This window comes from Achroia grisella, unplaced genomic scaffold, assembly GCF_030625045.1.
Source record: "Achroia grisella isolate CSIRO2021 unplaced genomic scaffold, CSIRO_AGI_Agris_v1 utg146, whole genome shotgun sequence".
Lineage (NCBI taxonomy): Eukaryota > Metazoa > Arthropoda > Insecta > Lepidoptera > Pyralidae > Achroia > Achroia grisella.
In genome coordinates, this window is record NW_026712636.1 from 4514578 (window position 1) to 4535179 (window position 20602).

The 20602-nt window shown below is 34.3% G+C and overlaps 1 protein-coding gene across 1 annotated transcript in view; it reads left to right on the forward strand.

Annotated features, from left to right (window-relative positions):
• Positions 1-2770: 2770 nt before the first annotated feature.
• Positions 2771-20602, forward strand: part of LOC131855672 (connectin-like) — a 258148-nt gene continuing 240316 nt past the window's right edge. Inside the window, exon 1 of the mRNA XM_059206976.1 lies at positions 2771-2892. The gene's annotated coding sequence lies outside the window, so the exon portion shown is untranslated. The remainder of the gene's footprint in view (positions 2893-20602) is intronic.

The following is a 20602-nucleotide window of genomic DNA, read 5'->3' on the forward strand; positions in this document are numbered from 1 at the left end:
TGCATGTAATTTAAAATGGTTATTTCAATATTACAAACAGACACTCCAATTTTATTTCTATGTATAGATTATGAAAATTTAATTGGGGAGGTTTTAATACCTATTTTTGTTGGAGTTTCCAACACTTCCACTCTTTCTCTATTCTGTAGTTTTTTTTTTCGGACTACTCTAATGCTGTTGACCGCAGCTGGCCTTTACAGCTTCACCGGACATAGGGGGCGAGTGCAGATGGCACTCCAAACCAAGGAATGACGTATGGAGCAGCTGAAGGCCAACTCCCGCCTGACGGATACGACTTTACGATTTAGTCTGAGAGCACCACTAGGGGTTCGAACCTCGGCTCAGGCCGTCGTAATATCGATCCCCATTTGAATTGGACGGGGGGATCGATCGGAGGGGGGATCTATTCTGTAGTAGGAGAGAGAGGTTTATTTATTAAAAATATATAGTGTGTTCTCTATTTTTTTTTAATTTATAAATAAAAATATTTATACATTTCTTGTACATCACCCCTGTAAAGAAGTCTATTTTTGTTTAACATAGCTTTAAAATGAAACTATTACACATTACTAAAATAAAATTAGATTGATTGAAAATAATTTAATGACTTTTCAATGCCACTGCATTCCTAAATTAATCCCGGAATCCCGGTAATATCTTACAGTAATCCTGAAATCCCGGGATTAAAGTAACTAGTCGGGATCGTATTCTCTAGTCCTGTTGTACCTTCATTTATAATATACATTAAATATGACATATTTATAATAAATATATAATAAAAGATATACCAAAGTGTATGTAATATATTTATATTTTATTATTATTTCATATGTATGTTAGTTTATAAGGTATTTGAAATAGGCCGTGTCGTCTGAATTAAATAATAAAAATATATATTAAAATGTACTTCTAACCACATCTTAGCTAGGGCGCATAAAAATTATAAATAATTTTATTATAAATCATATTGAATATTATAGTATTTTTTTATAATTATTCTTTAATTAAATTATTACAAAAAATACTTAGAAGTAGGGAATCAGAAGTTGCTAATTAAAAAATATATCATTATTAAATCTATTCAATAAAAAAACAGGTTACAGTAGTCAATAATATATTAAAAAATACATACTAATTAGAAACTGCTCCTTTTTATAATTCGTTTAAGACAGTAACATTTTTTATTTAATCAACACGTTGACACAACATTAAGATGAACAAGGAAACTGTACCCCGCACAAGTTCCAAGAAGAAATATATTATTAACAAGCATTGAAAAAGTTACTTCGCATATCCACCCATTTCCTAAAACTTTTTAATTCCTTAAAAGCTAATACAGACATTTGGAAAATTTTACAACGTGGGAATGCACAAGTTTCTTCACCAGATGGCGGTGTCCACGGCTCAGGGGTGTACAGAAGGGTTGCCACCGTACGAGGGTGCTTCTACGGGTACGAGACTTTTGATATTCAATACGAAGTATTTGGACACCTTCGTACACTTGTACGAGTTTCGAACCTACGGTTTGTGAGTAAATATTTGGCTGTAATCAAAATTTTGTGATGTAACATGACTCAATGAGAAAAGTACGTAAGTAACGACGTCAGATGTTAAACGTGATGTTTAATTGATGTGTAATTAGTTTGAACTGATATTGTATGGGATTGAATATCGTAATAAATGACTAGAGCACTACCAAGAAGAGAGGTGCTCTTAAATTATGAAAAAGAAGATAATATAGAAGAAATATTAGATTTTTTTGTATATTTATAAAATTTTAGACGTTTTTTTCTTTCACTTTATTTTTTATTCTCCATTGGAATACAAGATACGCTATTATTAATTAGTAATATTTAGAGATCCCTCCAAAAACTTCAATAATGTAACTAAAAGTATAAAAAAATACCGTAATTTTTTAATAAATATTTAATCTATAAAAAAAACTCCATTTATCTCTTAGTAATATGTGCCGTATTAAAAAAATCGAAACAAAGTTGAAGCGTCGTAAATTTAATATACAATGTAAATTTGAACATTAAAATTGATATAACTGTAAATAGTTTTTAATTTACTTGTTTTATTAGTATACTAGCTACTCGCTCCGACTTCGCCCGGTAGTACATGTATTATACGTATAAACCTTACTCTTGAATCACTCTTTAAAAAACAGCTTCAAAATCCGTTGCGTAGTTTTAAAGATTTAAGCATACATAGGGACAGACAGCGACAGCGACTTTGTTTTATACTATGTAATGATGGGGGCACTAATGGAGAATAAATCTATTAACATGTGCTTTGCTCTATGTTTTTTATTTAACTTACTATTTTCTATAATATATTCAATAATACAGAGAGAGAGATGCACTCTCCTTATTTATTATAATTACTTATTTAATAGAATTAAATATAATATAAGCACTTTTGAATAGTTACATGTTTTTATTCTACCACTCATTCGGGATACAGGTTCATCATAAGAAGAACGAGCAAGAAACTTGCGTGTTTTAATAAATCAAGTACCGCACCATATGTCCATCTAAAACATTAACTGTTACATAATGCTTTTAGCTTTACTCCATAAACATACATTATTGATCAAAAAAGATATTTAAATAGAAATACTAGTTTCGAGCTCCTTTGTACGAGGCGAAAGCTTAAGCTTGGCAACCCTGAGCTAGGGGTGGCTTCATCGATATATACAAACAAAAGCGTAGCAGTGTTTCCCGAGCTTCTGCTAACTTAGTCTTACAACATTTGTCGTACGGTACGGTTGTGTGCTCGTCTGTAAACTAATACCGGATATAGACGACTAAAATTTGCGATACTTTGTGTGGTGCATATATTGGAAAGTGACTGAGCAGTGTTTTACTAGTATTATCCTGATTTATAAAGGTACGTGACTGAGTTTTGTTATTGGATATTAAATAAAATAATTTATGTTATATTTTAGAGGTTATTTAATTGTTTTCCGTAATAGAAACACTTTCAGGTTAATTTTAAGAATATTAAAATGGTGATTTATTAAAAATATTAATTGAATTTAATTAATACATTATTTCAGAGGTTTTTAATTGTTTTGCGTAATAGGAACACTTGCAGGTTAATTTTAAGGATATTTTAACGGTGATTTATTATTAAAAATTATTATTTAAATTTAATGATTACATTTTATATTATATTTAGTTATATGATAGACAGTGTTAAGTTTTGTATATAGATATATATATATTAGTGTATAAAAATATCTTATAGTTTGGTATTATGGGGAAACATTATTTTGAAATTTAAATTTATATAATATAATATATATATATATATATATATTTCAACCGACTTCAAACCAGTGGGATGTTCTTAATTCGATTTTGATATTTTAATATTAACTAATAACATTTTTACCGGTAAACCGATATTGTATATTCTTTTTTTATTGAAACCTAGTTTTTTTCATGAGTTTTTATATAATCAAGATCTTATAAGTATTTTTTAAATTTATTTTAACATGTTTTCTACGACCTCTGTGATCTAGGGGTATTAGCACATCGCTTTACTACCCATGGTCGTGGGTTCTATTCTTCGCACGCTACAAACATTAGTATTCATGAGTTTTATTATTTGTATCGGTCTGGGTGTTTTATTATGTTATGGTTATGTATTACAAAAAAATAATAATTTGAGAATGTTCAAATCAGTTGTACAGTACCAATAATACAAGTTCTTGGTTTTGTTTGGAATTAGATGGCGCTGTGTGATTTCATTTGGGTTATTAGTATTATTATTGTAAATATATATCCCATCAAAGATATAAATGTGAAATGATAGCCGAGTTTAATATTATAATATATGCTTTGATTGTTGACTACTGCCACAAAAGAGGTGAGATCTAAATGGGTGCTGCACTGCGCTCGACCATATTTTAGGGAGCCCAATGACCCGGCACACCACGCCGCCACAAGTCTGGACATTTTAGTGAGCATGACTACTCAAAACACCAGACTACGTCAAAGCTACTTACATAAGATAAAGAATATAAGAAGAAGATAAGATTAAGAATGAATACATTACCATATCCAATATGTCGGATTGTCCACTTCAGGGGCACTGGATATCGCTGCACTGCTGCGGACCCAGAGCTTCTGGACGTGGACAAAGACATAAATATAAATATATGAATTAAATGTATAAAATTGTAATTTACTAACGTAGTTCATAAGTTGTTTACTAATATAATATGGATGGATAAATATCCGAAATAAATGGAATAATAATAATAATAATAAGAATTTGGAAACAGGAAAAAGTTTATATAATATCCATAGTCCTCTCATCTACAGGTATCATACCCAAACACCTACATCATAGCCGGAAACAATTAGATATACAAAAAACATTTTACATCACCCTTCAAAAAGTTGCAATCTTAAATACCTGTCGTACAGTCCGAAAATTTGGTTATAAGGGCAGAGGAAGGCCGAAAAAGAGATGGATGGACTGTGTGAAAGATGATTTGGTAAGAAAGGAAGTAAATAACGCGATGACTGCGAACAGGAATGAATGGAAGAGAAAAACATATTACGCCGACCCCAAATAAATGGGATAAGATAGAAGAAGATGATGATATAATAATGTAATTTAAATAGTTTTTTTCAAAGTCTGAACACAACAATAACAATCTGCTGCTGTAAAAATTGTTATATTCATTTAAATATTGATTGAACTTCGAATTTCTTAAAATATCTAATTTTAGATTTTGCACAAAATTATTTATTCATATAAAACAGTTTAGTGACTATTTTATTTCTTTATAAAATCACCATCAAGTTCAGCTGTCAGCTTCAGTTATAGCTAAAGAGAATGACCTTAACCTTTTACTTAACTGTAAAAATATTTATGTGCTCGATATTTATTTATTTTATTTTATTTATACACATTAATGCATTAGATAAGAAAATATTAATTAACTAGATGTACATGCGACTTCATCCACATGGAATTTAACTTTATTTTTCTAAAATAAATGTAGCTTAAGTCACTCCTTTTACATCAAAAAAGTCCTGTAAATATCGGTCCAGCCATTTCAGAGATTAGCCGGAACAAACAGACAGATCGACAAACAGACGAAAATTATAAAAAATGTTATTTTGGTGTATATATTTATATTATTTTATATTCATATATGCATGCAGTAAAAAACGGTTATTTCAATATTACGCACAGATACTCCAATTTTATTTATATGTATAGATATAAAAATATACATATACAATCATAAGTACAATAGGCGGCCTTATCGCTAATCAATCTTATTAATATCGGTATTAGTTTAGTAAAATCAATTAAATTAAAAAAAAAACATCAGAAAATTTCTAAGGAAAATTGAAATAAAATGAAGCATACGGTTAGACTGGTGTGTCACATGTTTCAGTCAAAAATCAGAAAGTTTCTAAGGATAATTTAAATAAAATAAAGCATACGGTTAGACTAGTGTGTCACATATTTCAGTAAAAAATCAGAAAAATTCTAAGGAAAATAGAAATAAAATGAAGCATACGGTTAGACTGGTGTCACGTGTTTCAGTCAATATTTCTTTGCAACAACAGTACTTTATAATATTACAGGGTTTTTTAATGGTTCATAATGAAATAATGACTTTGCCGTTAGTGGTAATTGGTGGTCATCAGTGGTATATGCTGTATGAGAATTAAAGCAGGTTGAATTAGAAATTAAACAGGATGTTTGATTTAGAATGCTGGTTATTTGGTTCCCGTTATGATCTATCCTCCTACATACTTAGTAATGTATATACCAGTTCTTTTTTTCTTATGGATGATAATGGAATGGTGCATCCGCCTGCGCTAACGGTTTACACCAGTGGAGGATTATAAGATGAACATGAGGTCAGGTAAGTTAGGCGTTAAGGTTAGGCGTGTGGTGTCGCTGTAAGAATAGCACCACCCCCTCTCTTCCCGTGGGTGTCGTAAAAGGCGACTAAGGGATTCATCGACCAGTGGACGGGCAGCAGCGTCCTACTGAGTACCTACCATCATACTGCGATCGCCAACCCGCATGCCAAGCGTGGCGATTATGGCAATATCCCCCCAAATGAATTTACACCCAACAGTCCCCGGCGGCCCCGCTAGTCTTGATCATGGTAGCGGTCATGGAAACGGCGGGGCAGGGGGTGCGAAGAATCTCCGGGTAAGACCAGGCTACCACAAACGGCGACCACTGGCCCTGGCAACATACAACGTTCAAACACTGCGGACCGACGAAAAGTTAATTGAACTGGAGGAAATGTTAGATTGCACTGGCATGTCGTGGGATTATCTGAAGTATATTCGATAGTTGAAATCCGGCAATCTTTTACTTCCGGGAGGGCGATATGTCCCAAGGCGGTGTCGGGTTCCTCGTCCACAAGTCCCTTGTGAATAATGTTATCAAGGTCGAGAGCGTGTCGACTAGGGTAGCGTACCTGATACTCAGAATTACCAAACGGTATTCATTGAAGGTCATCCAAGTGTACGCTCCAACTTCGACGTACTCCGACGATGAGGTTGAGGCTATGTATGAGGATATCTCCAGAGCCATACATAGTACAAAGACTCATTATAACGTTATCATGGGGGACTTTAACGCAAAATTGGGCAAACGAAGCGGTGATGAGCTGAGAGTGGGGCAATTTGGTATCGGTGATCGGAACTTCCGAGGTCAAATGCTGGCCGACTTCATGGAAAAGGAGAACCTCTTTATGATGAACTTCTTCTTCAGGAAGCCGGAACACCGGAAATGGACGTGGATTAGTCCCGATGGTGCCACAAAAAACGAGATAGATTTCATCTTGTCAACGAGAAGACAGATTTTCTGTCTCTGTGATCAATGCCTTCAAAATTGGGAGCGATCACCGGATGGTAAGAAGTAGATTGAATCTGAATCTGAAACTCGAACGATCCCGACTGATGAAATCTATGCTCCGCCCTACACCTATACAGATCCAAAAATTTCAGCTAGAATTGCAAAATCGAAAGCCTTGGTGACTGCGTTGACGTGGACGATTACAACAACAGGTGTGTGGAAACTGTCCGTTTCAGTCTAAGCACTTCAAAACCCGCCGCGCAGAAAGAACCGGAAAAATATCTATCTCTACCCTCAAATTGATGGATGAAAGGCGAAGTATGGTCCTGCAGTCTCCGACTGACGTTTCTCAGTATCGGCAACTTAGCAGGCAGATCTCTAAGTCCTTGACTCGTGACTTACGCCACTTTAACACAAATTGTGTAAAGGAGGCTATTGAGAGAAACAAGGGCTCAAAAGTCTTTAACAGGAATCTGGCTGCCGGACAGAGCCAGCTGACGCGACTTAAGACGGATGACGGCAGGATCGTTTCGTCTAAACCCGAACTTTTGAGGGAAATTGAGAAGTTCTATGGACAGTTATACACGACAACAACCTGTTAACAACATGGCGAAAGACCCTAGAGCCAAATTAACCCGACACTATACCGAAGATATCCCGGACGTCAGCCTGTACGAGATTGGTATGGCTCTTAAACAACTTAAAAACAACAAGGCGCCGGGCGATGATGGAGTTACTGCTGAGCTTCTGAGGGCTGGAGGTAGACCTGTTCTACGAATCCTCCAGAAGCTATTCAACTCCGTCATCCTCGAGGGCAAAACGCCTCAAGCATGGCAAAGGGGTGTGGTGGTTCTGTTCTTCAAGAAGGGAGACAAATCGCTTCTGAAGAATTTCAGACCCGTAACACTGCTGAGCCATGTTTATAAGTTGTTTTCGAGAGTCATCACGAATCGTCTCGCGCGCAGGTTTGACGACTTCCAGCCTCCCGAACAAGTCGGGTTCCGAAAAGGCGTCAGTACCATAGACCACATTCATACGCTGCGGCAGGTAATTCAGAAGACCGAAGAATACAACCTGCCACTTTGGTGTTTGTGGACTATGTGATTCGATCGAGACGTGGGCTGTGCTACAGTCTCTCCAGCGGTGCCAAATTGACTATCGATATATCGAAGCGTTGAATTGTTTGTATGAAAACGCCACTATGTCAGTTCGCCTCCACGACCAGAATTCGAAGCCTATCCAACTGCAGCGAGGTGTCAGACAAGGCGATGTCATATCGCCAAAGCTGTTTACCGCTGCGTTGGAAGATGTCTTCAAGCTTCTGGACTGGAAATGGGCATCAAATAAAGTACATCAATCACCTTCGATTTGCCGACGATGTCGTGGTTATGGCTGAGACCCTGGAAGACCTTAGAAAAATGCTCGAAGACCTCAGTAGAGTCTCACAAGGAGTAGGTCTTAAAATGAATATGGACAAGACGAAAATTATGTCAAACGTCCATGTCGTACCTGCTCCCGTAAAAATCGGAGATTCTACACTCGAAATTGTCGATCACTACGTATACTTAGGGCAAATTATCCAGCTAGGTAGATCCAATTTTGAGAAAGAGGTCAATCGTCGAATCCAACTCGGATGGGCAGCGTTCGGGAAGCTCCGATATATCTTTTCGTCCAAATTTCCGCAGTGTCTCAAGACGAAGGTTTACGACCAATATGTGTTGCCAGTGATGACTTACGGAACAGAGACGTGGTCGCTAACTATGGGCCCCATCAACAAGCTCAGAGTTTATGGAGAGGGCTATGCTCGGAGTTTCTCTGCGTGATCGAATCAGAAATGAGGAGATCGCAGAAGAACCAGAGTGACCGACATAGCCTGAAGAATTGTGAAACTGAAGTGGCAATGGGCAAGGCACATAGCTCGTAGGACAGATAACCGTTGGAGCAGTAAAGTCCTCGAGTGGCGACCACGGACCGGAAGACGCATGGTCAAGATCGCTGGAAGGCATTGGATGCGAGCAGCGCAGGACCGATCGTCGTGGAGATCTTTGGGGGAGGCCTATGTCCAGCAGTGGACGTCTTCCGGGCTGCGATGATGATGAGGTCAGGTAAGTTAGCCCATCGTGGTAAATTCACCAGGAATTTATCACGACACTTTCCAGGGGAACCACGTGGAGCTCAACCTGACATGGTACATTGGTAGCAATAGGGTTATTAGTCCACATTAATAACATTTTTTTTTCTACTACTATATATATATACTAGTCATACAAAAATAATCTTTCTTATGTCTTTTATAAACGACCAAATCTGTAAATTATAGAATTATTTTACATATATTAGATAAAAAAAATTGCAACCAACTAACATACGCACAGTACATGTCCCCTCCGATCGATCCCCCGTCCAATTCAAACGGGGATCGATATTACGACGGCCTAAGTCGAGGTTCGAACCCCTAGTGGTGCCCTCAGACTAAAATTGTATCCGTCAGGCAGGAGTTGGCCTTCAGCCGCTCCATAAGTCCTTCCGCGGGTTTGGAGTGCCATCTGCACTCGCCCCCTAACGTCCGGTGAAGCTGTAAAGGCCAGCAGCGGCCAACAGCATTAGATTAGTCCGAAAAAAAAACGCACAGTACAGCACTCTAAGAATTTTCCGCAAAGCATTTTTTAAGATACCAAGTCTGTAAATTATAGGATTATTTTATAGACATTACATAAAAAAGAACTGTAGAATAGTAGAAAAAGATCATAGAATTTTCTGCACGGCATATAACGTCTAGTCGTATTAAAACTGAGCCGTTTCTAACGCGGATTAACGGCCAGCTAGCCTGTATTACGGAAGAACTAACTTCCAAAGGGTTATTGCAGTTATTCGCACTTTTTCTACCGTCAAATGTTAACTAAACTCTAAAAGTTTAAAAGTTTGCAGAGACCGCTTCCTCAAATAAAGGTTTGGTGGTCATATTACAATACGCCTAAAAGCCGAGCGCCGTTTTATAGAACATTTGCCGCAATGATAATCCGGGTAAACGTTGTTCCACAGTAATATAAGGGCCCCATTTTGTAATACTCCCAGTCCATTATATACATTCATTTTTTTTAATACATTATAATGGTATGGTGCTTTCACATGCACTAACGGTTTACCCTGGCGGGGTACCAGTGGAGAATGATAAAAGATCAGATCAGTTAGCCCATAGTGATAAAATCAGCAGGAACTCATGAAGATAGCGTTCAGGGATTTTGACATGGTACAATGCTAGCAATTGATGCAATACAATCTCTCTTCAGGATTGTTAGTACTGTCGACTAGTAGCCAAACTAAGTAAGAAAACCCCTTTTGCTGTGGCTCCTCAATTCCAGAACACGTCCGTTACCATCTCTAAGAGTATTGGGATTCTCGGTGTCGACATCTCTAGTACTGTTGAGTTCCGCAGTCACCTGGAAGGAAAGGTAAAGCTGGCGTCCAAGAAGCTCGATGTGCTCAATAGAGCGAGGCGGTACTTCACTACGGACCAGAGACTTTTCTTATATAAGTCACAGGTTCGGCCGCACATGGAGTACTGCTCTCATCTTTGGGCGGGAGCACCTGGATATATACCTATGAGAATTGTCGATGATCCCAATCTATCTAGCGGTATCGAGCCACTTAGCTTGAGGCGAGACTTCGCCTCGCTTTGTGTGTTCTACCGATTATACAACGGACTGTGTTCTGAGGAATTGTTCGACATGATGCCGACAGCCACCTTTTACCACCGCACCGCTCGCCATCGACAGGGAATTCATCCCCACACACTGGAACCTAAGTGGTCCCGAACAGTGTGGTTTCAGAGGAGTTTCCTCCCGCGTACACTTAGATTGTGGAATGAACTTCCTGCCGAGGTTTTCTCACGAGACTACAGCATGGGGTTTTTCAAGAAGGGTATATTAAGGGTTCTTAAGGGTCGGCAACGCGCAAGTGATACCCCTGGTGTTTCAGGCGTTCATAGGCTACGGTAACTATTTACCATCAGATGGGCCGTATGCTTGAATGCCACCATCGTAGTATAAAAAATAAAATACAGCCTAATTTATGGATGCTAAACAACTAATAGATATACTTGATACTTTTTTAAAAATACTATGTAAGTATTTGATATATATTGAAAACTCCCAGATTTGTAACGTGCGACGAAGCGAACCCGGAATCTTAGGAAATAAAGCGGTGTGGCTACACCGCCAGACCACGGAGGGCATCACTACCATCTAAAACCGTAAAACCTCGCAGTTTCTCAAATTACTCATACCTTTTGTATCGATGTTTCCATCGCCGGAATGCCAGACAGAAATATATGTTGTCACACAAAATATCTTGTGAAAAAGAATAAATTTTGTTATTTAAAAGTGACTGTTAGCCTAGTTTAGCTCAGCGTAGACTTAAATATTGCCTGTTCACTCTTGGCTAATTTATAACGTCTTCTTTCTTTGGCTGTCTCATAAAACTATTCTAGACCTGTCTCCTTGCGATTATATGAATTTTACTGAATAATTCTTTTACCCCTTTGTATATTATATTTTTGTTACATAACTTCAAAGACATTTTCTATACAGAATTCTATACAACTCAATCAACAGCCTCAAAAATAAGTTTCAAGCTTCTAGTTTTGAATGTGACGATTCCATACAACCTTTCATCTCCCCTTGCAACCTCTTACAATTCTTTCTCTTTCTTTATATTTATTTAACAGCCTTAAAAATAATATTCAGACTTAGCTAGAAGCTAGAAGATCTAGCTTTAAAAATAATGATACTTACAAATAAAACTTTACGTTAAAGGGCATATACACAAGGTACCTAGTACGAATCGGTGGACTGTATGGGTGTCTGAATAATGAAAACACGTAGATTATGATAATAATATGTGCAGTTGTGAAGTAATAGTAAATATAATGTAGCAATAAAGTGTAATAAATCAATTAACATAACAAAGAACTGTTGTAAAAAATAAATTTAAAAGTAATAAAAATATCTAAAGATTTTGTAGCGGTTGGTCGCTAACAGGATTATAAATAAAAAAAAAATACATAATTACAATGGTGAGTTAACAATATATAATATATGCACTAAAATGTGTAAGTGGCCCAGAGACGTACCTAACCGACGTCGTATCTAACCAACCCTATCCTTACTACCAAAAATAATAAAAACGAGTAACAATAATAAAAATGGTATAGATACATAACATAAAATAAATTTAAAAAAATATATATAATGAACAAAATAAACAAGTAATATAAAAAAAACTAAATTGATTGCATAGTAGACAAACTGTTGACGACATTTGACGTAATAATGTAGAGTCACATTTGTTTTAAAGAGCAAAAGCAGATATCTGTAATAAATAGCACAGACTCTTGTTCTGAAACTATCGTTTGAATGAGAGAAAGATTAAAAAAGAGTGAAGTTAAGTAATAAAAAATTCTTACTTTATTTCAGTAAAGATTATTTTGATTCTACTTATTTGAAGTTCTGTAAGAAAAATATGGCACAAAAAGGGCTAATGTAATAAAAACTTATTACAATAATATCGATAGTTTTACGATCGTAGTTGTGCTATATATTTTTATTTTTGTTAGAAACCTTTATCTAACAAAAATAAAAATATATAGCACAACAGCAATTCAGAATATTCTCATATTATTCTAGTGTAGTGTGTAGGGCGCTGGGGTTGGTGCAGCCAACGATGGTGGCAATTAAAGTCAATAGGTCTTTTATAGGAATAGGTATATAAATTAACAATAAGATACTAATGAATATATTGGAATTACCCTTAAATAAATTTAAAACATCTGTTAAATCATATGTACTGAGCAAAGCCTATTACCCACTAAATGATTATTTGAATGACGAACGTGCATGATAATAGTTGTTCATGTACTGGATTTTCATTTAACGTTAGACATAGACACATATACAAATATACAAATATACATTGTATATAAACTAGCTTTAAAAAAAAGTAATTTAATTGAGTTTCTTGCCAGTTTCTCTCAATAGGATCTATATACTGAACTGGACGGTAACCAAAAATTAAAAATATAAAGTAAAAAAATTGACGTTCATAAGTGGCTAAAATGTCCTACATGAATAAATGATTTTTAAATTTGAGAGGCGCAATATGAATGTATAACATAAGCTATCTGCGAGTGAAAGTCCCGTCAAACTCGTTACGTACAGCCGTTTTAGAAATTAGCTTTTTTTTTTATAATTAGTTGATGTAAGTACAGTATATACTTTCATATGCATTCAGTGAAAAACTGCTAATTTCAAATTACAAACCGACACGTTTTTATTTGTGTAGATGTGTCTCTAAGTGAGGACTGCCTAAAATGATATGATACATGCACTTTATAGTACAGAAATAGAAATAGACTATATTCAAATAAACGCATTACAAGCACTTTTGAATAGTCACAATAGTCATATTTTGATTCTACCACTCATTCGGAATGCAGATTCATCACAAGAAGAATGAGCAAGAAACTTCTGTGTTGCACTTTTGAATAGATGTTTTTTTTATATAATAATTACAGTATAACAAGTACACGCTGAAAATTACATTTTTCAGGATTTTACATTGATCATTTATTAATTTATTGCACCAATATTAAAAGCAGATACATTATAAATATATAACAATACATTAGAGAAAGAAGAAAGTACAGAAGGTAGTCTTATCGCTAAAGTAATAGCAAATGTAATGCTATATAAGGTTAACCTTTCTCTACCTGTTCGTGTCTAGTATAATTTATTCGAAATGCCGATTGTAATAAATATAATTTATTTACTATTAAACAATTAGTGGTAAAACTAACACCCATTAAGAACTTTTATGTCCATTGTTCCGATATTAAAGCCATGAAAATTGAAGTTGATGTTGTTTTAAATACGTTGAAAATTGTTGGAAAATATATTTTTTATATACACTTTATTGCACAAGAAGAAAGAAAATATTAATTAATATAAATATATATATATATATATATATATATATATATATATATATATATATATATATATATATAAATATATATATATACAATCATTATCTATCTTGATTGTGCAGAACAGAGGAAATTTCCATGTACTGGATAATTTTAAGACCTGGTGATATAATTACACACACATATTATTTTAATGAAAACATTCATAAGTGTTTGATGGTCTAGCGGTTTAGCACTCCGCTTTATTTCCATCGGTCGCGGGTTTAATTCCTCGCATGGTAGAAACATTTGTATTTATGAGTATCATTATTTATATCTATCTGAATGATTACTATGTATGTTATGTATGTATTTATAAAAAAAATATATATAACTAAGGTAGTTATGGGTACTAGAGAAGTGACATAAATACTTATATGTTTTACGCCATCTAGTCCCAATGTTGCAGAGGTCTGCTTACCTTGGGACTAGATGGCGTTGTGTAAATTGTCCATGGTATACCGCTTCATTTCCGATAGTCGCGGGTTCGGTTCCTCGCACTGCACAAACATTTGTATACATAAGTATGATTGATTATATCAATCTGAGTGTTTTCTGTGTATATTATGTATGTATTTATAAGAATATTAAGAGTTTATGTCAGTTGTCTAGTGCCCATAACTAGTTCTGCTTACCTTAAGACTTGATCGCGTTATGTGAATGATCCAAAGGTATTATTATTATTGTGTATCTATCTACTTTTTACTATGCTCCCTTTGATATGGTCATAAACTTATCTTTACGGGTAATAATCACCAAACAATGACAATTAGAACAAATGATGATGATCACTAAGATATTATTATTCCTAACTTCCAAAAAAATCTCATCTCCCCTCTTAAGGAGAGGAGATGGCAACTTACCCCCGGCAGAATATTATTAATATTTTAATAGTAATTTTTATACACATTTTTTAAAACCTACTCGAAGTATAGACTGAAAAAGCGTCTATTATTAGAAAATAGCTTTGGGACTATTTCAATCACCCCAAAGAGGGTACGACTTAGCCAAGCATGAAATCTATTAACTTAACTGCATTTGGCAGACAAATCGTACTGTAATCGGAGGGTCGCCATCGAAATGTCTCGGGTGGCGAAGATTCTCTCATAAGGCGTCAACAACTAATATTAATTCACCCTTATAAAATAATCTCAAGGTCCTTTTTTCCTTAAATCCCTTTTATTTTATTAACGAGGGAGACGGGGAAGTAGGGATATTGTCATTATTCGGTTCAAACTCGATAAGAAATTGTCCTTTCATAAAATTAGGTTTCCACGATTCAAAGGAAAATGGCGCGAGGATACTCGGGGAAGGTACGAGGTGATACAACATTATCCACTTACAACACTTAGTGCACGTGTGCTGAAACAAACATATACCACTGTATTATAATTTAACAATCTACATTTTTTATTTGATAACTTTTAGGTGGAATTTTATCTAGTACTAGCTGATAACGCAACTACTTCTGCGTGGAATTAAATTTAATACATTTTCTAAAATAATAGTAGCCTAAGTTACTCCTTACTTCCCTTACTGCTACAAATATATGGCAATGTTAATAAATATATAATATGCATAGAAAACTTTATTTATTTCTTTCTTTCTTTCTTTTTTTTCTTTCTTTCAAAACACTCAGACCGATACAAACAATCAAGCTCATGAATATAAACAAACTGCTACAAATTGTATAAATATATGGCAATGTTAATAAATATATAATATGCATAGAAAACTTTCTTTCTTTCTTTCTTTTTTTTCTTTCTTTCAAAACACTCAGACCGATACAAACAATCAAGCTCATGAATATAAACAAACATTTGTACCGAGCGAGGAATCGAACTCGCGACCATATCTCGTCCCGAATTTAACCTACATTAACCGAAGCGTTATTATCCTCCATAGATAATAGATATCTGAAGTCTATTAGTAAGTGGACGGTACTTTAGAATGTACACTGCCTAACCATTGGTCTAAAAATATCAAATTTAATAAATCTATAATTTGTATGTAGAAATACAAATTATGGATTTATTTAATAATTACAACCATGTGAAGTCAGGTCGAGTTGCTAGAATTTTGTATCATATTTCTTGGTAATCCATTAAATAAATTTGATATTTTTAGACCATTAACAACCTGCCAATCCGTTACGGAATATAATATATTAAATGAAAAAAAAAACAACACTGAAATATCCGTGGTACCCGCTCGATCATACTCATTTACAGCGAATATATTGCTTAATATACGACACGTTCTTTGAAGTGTATAGCTGTATTCTATCAAAGATTTGATAAAGTATAAATCCGCGCCTAACCCTTCGATCGCAGTATCTGAAGTGAACAGAATATTTTATACGCATTCTTGAGCTCAAACATACGCGATTGCCCTTCAATGGCAGATACTTGCGGGTTAGCAATAAAAAATGACGATACAGTGTAAAAAAACAGTAGTCTAATTACGAGCAGATATATTTCAAGTTTTTTTTCATTATATTGACGAACTCGGTGGTCTAGCGGTTTTGCATACCGCTTTACTAACGGTCGCTGTTCGATTCCTCGCACGGTACAAATGTTTGTATTAATGATTACGATTGTTTGTGTCGGTCTGGGTGTTTTCTATGTATAATATGTATGTTTTTACGAAAAAAAATATCTATGTGTTTGATAAGTTATAAGTACCCATAACACAGGTTTTAGCTAGATTAACTTGTTGATTATCGCATGTCTCTTACTTGTTATACTGTAATTATTTATATAAAAAAACATCTATTAAAAAGAGCAACACACAAGTTTCTTGCTCATTCTTCTTGTGATAAATCTGCATTCCGAATGAGTGGTAGAATCAAAATATGACTATTCAAAAGTGCTTGTAATAAGTTTATTTGCATAAAGATTATTTCTATTTCAAATCTTGAGTTTTCCTATTCATTTTTCTACACTGTGTCACGGCACAGTTTCCAATTATATCAGCAGGCACCTTTATTTATCTCATTCCCTATTTGTATAATTCGCATTGACGTAGAAGGTCACTGGGGAAACTCGATCCATTATCAGGTTTTAGCCCTATGTATTATGTTACAAGGTTCGCCTGTACATTTAATAGGTATGCAAGAAGGATTCGATATAATTGAGGATAAATTGAATGTTTAATTTATATACGCTTTCTGTTTTTTTTTAATTAAATGGATAAATATATATTGTTCCAATAAAAGTTAATTAAGCTTCATTAATTTTATTTATATTGTTTTTTGAGATAGCGTCGGCTCGATTGGGGTGTGACGTATGAAAAAATAATGTGAATTCGTTTCTATGTATTTTATTGTTCTGTGAACCTACTTGTTTAGTGACGAATTACTGAAAATGAAATAAACCCCATAGCACTGAACAGCGAGGTAAGTCGAATATTATGAATTTTTCATATGGTATATTTATTTTATTTATTTATTAAAACTTTAATGCACAGATACTAAAATAAAGATGCTAATGGCGGACTTAACACCATAAGGCATTTTCTCCCAATCGACCATGAGGTAAACAGAGATTAGTGGGCGGTGCACTATTAGGAAAATAAATAAAATTAAGAAGGTATAAATAAAGTACATTAATAAATTAAATATATATATATCCAAATACGTACATACTTATTGACATACATTGACGACCTCGGTGGTCTAGCGGTCTAGTCTACCGCTTTACGACCGATGGTCGCGGGTTCGTTTCCTCGCACGGCACAAACATTTGTATTCATGAGTATGATTATTTGTATGGGTCTGAGTATTTTCTATGTATAATATGTATGTATTTACGAAAAAAAAAATATCTATGTATTTGTATCAGTTGTCTAGGGCCCATAACACAAGCTTTAGCTAGCTTCACTTGGGTCTAGATGGCGCTGTGTGAATTGTCCTGAGATTATTATTATTATTATTATATATAATACATAATTTATAAAAACATATGTATGTATTTGTATATAAATATATGAATATACACAAATACATACATTCTAAAAACACATCAACAATGAATAGTCCAGTAAAGAGAGAGATCATGGAAAGATATCAAATTTTCCATAAATTAATGTCGTTATAATATAAATTCAAATTCAAATTCAAATTCAAAAATCATTTATTCATGTAGGACATTTTAGCCGCTTATGAACGTCAAATTTTTACATTATAATTTTATTTTTTTCCCTACCGTCCAGTTCGGTATATAGATCCAATTGAGAAGAACTGGCAAGAAACTCAATTGAATTACTTTTTTTTTTAAAGCCAGTTTATTTACAATGTATATTTATATAGGTGTCTATGTCTAACATTAAATGAAAATTCAGTGCATGAACAACTATTGCCATGCACACTCGTCATTCAAGTAATCGTTTAGTGAGTAATAGGCTTTGCTCAGTAAATATGATTTAACAGATGTTTTGAATTTATTTAAGGGTAATTCCAACATATCCTTTGGTATCTTATTGTAAATTTTTATACCTATTCCCATAAAAGACCTATTAACTTTTTCTAAACGATACTTGGGGACAGCAAGTTTGTCTTTAAATCTTGTATTAATATTATGAATATTGCTGTTTTTTGGAAATAAGTCAAGATTTTTATGAACATATAGGATATTTGAATATATAAATTGAGAAGCAACGGTGAGAATATTTGCCTCTTTGAATTTCTCTCTTAATGAGTCACGACTCTTCATACAGTAGATCGCTCGAACGGCACGTTTTTGTAATATGAATATATTTTTAATATCTGCCGCTTTTCCCCATAGTAATATTCCATAAGAGAGTAAACTATGAAAATAACTAAAATAGACTAATCTAGCAGTATCAGTATCAGTGTACTGTCTAACCTTACGCACGGCAAAAGCTGCTGAACTTAGTTTCGCTGCAAGGCTTTGAATTTGTGCACCCCATTTTGTTTTATTATCTAGTGTGATTCCTAGAAAGACAGTAGATTCTATAAATTCCAGAGATTCGTCATTTAATTTAATATTGCAATTAGTATTATTTTTAGACAGAGAGAAATTAACACATTTTGTTTTTTTAGCGTTTAACATAAGATTGTTAGTTGTAAACCAGTGCAGGAGACGCCGCAAAGCACTATTTACATCGTCATAATTATTAGTCATTCTATTAACTTTAAAAATCAATGAAGTATCGTCTGCAAATAATACTATGCCGCATCTATCCTGCATGGCATATGGGAGATCATTAATGTAAACTAGGAATAAAAATGGACCGAGAATAGATCCTTGAGGTACACCCATTTGCACAAGTGACCCGTCAGACGTAGCGTTGCTAACCTTCACTTTCTGTATTCTATCAGATAGATAAGATTTTATTAAATTTAAAGCATTGTCTTTGACGCCATAAAAAGCAAGTTTTTTTAGCAATGTATTATGATCAACGCAATCAAAAGCCTTAGAAAGGTCACAAAAAACACCTATCGCATCCATTTTAGTTTCCCATGCAGCAAATACGTGTCTAAGCAACTCTGCACCTGCGTCTGTAGTTGAACGACCTTTGGAAAAACCGAATTGACTATTGTGGATATATAAATTACAGTCCAATATCTCGTCTCTGCTGTTCTCAATAACTTTCATTAGTGATTTGATCAAACTGCAGTAGTGTAGTAGAAGTTATGCAGCCGAGCCAAGCGTAGTGCAATAAGGCGCATACCACAGGAGTTCTTGTTGTATTCTATAGTTTCATATTGTTGTGTATAGATAAGTAATATTTAATACGTATATTTAGTATTAGAATATGAAAATGAAACTGCATTTTTGTAATCATCTTTTGACGGCCTCGGTGGTCTAGCGGTTTAGCACACCGCCTTACTATCGATGGTCGCGGGTTCGATTCCTCGCACGGCACAAACATTTGTATTCATAAGTACGATTATTTGTATCGGTCTGGGTATTTTCTATGTATAATATGTATGTATTTACGAAAAAAAAACATATCTAAGTATTTGTATCAGTTGTCTAGTACCCATAACACAAGCTTTAGGTAGCTTAATTTGGGTCTAGATGGCACTGTGTGAATTGTCCTGAGATTATTATTATTATTATTATCTTCAACCTTATTTGAAATCAAATTGAATCAAAAATCATTTATTCATGTAGGACATTTTAACCGCTTATGAACGTCAAGTGTTTGTGTTGTAATTTTTCGCTACCGTCCAGTTCAGTATATAGATCCAATTAAGAAGAACTGGCATGAAACTCAACTGGATTTCTTTTTTTAAATCAGTTTATTTACAAATAATAATAATAAGAGCTGAGATTTCTGTCAGTTTCTTCTCAGATCAAAAGCACTCCGAACTGACGGTAGATTTGACATATAATATCAGTATGTGATAGCATATGCTGGTGATCAATTCACCCAAATATGAATTTAAAAATGAATCTGTTTTATTATAAACATGTACAACATTATTTTTTGAAAAGAATACGAGCTGAGTTTCTTGTTAATTCTTTTCATCTCGAAATCATTCCGAACTGACATAAAAGATATAAGAGTCAGTAATAGACGTACATGAATAAAGATATTTTGAATTTAAATTTTATAGACCTACATGAGTAGAGATATTTTGATTTTTTTTTAAGCTATATGTAAATTTCGTAATTTAGTCTCAATTGGAAATCAGCACTAAAACTATGTTTCTAGCACTATGCTGAGTTGTGGTCCACATTGTTTCTGTATTGTAATTTT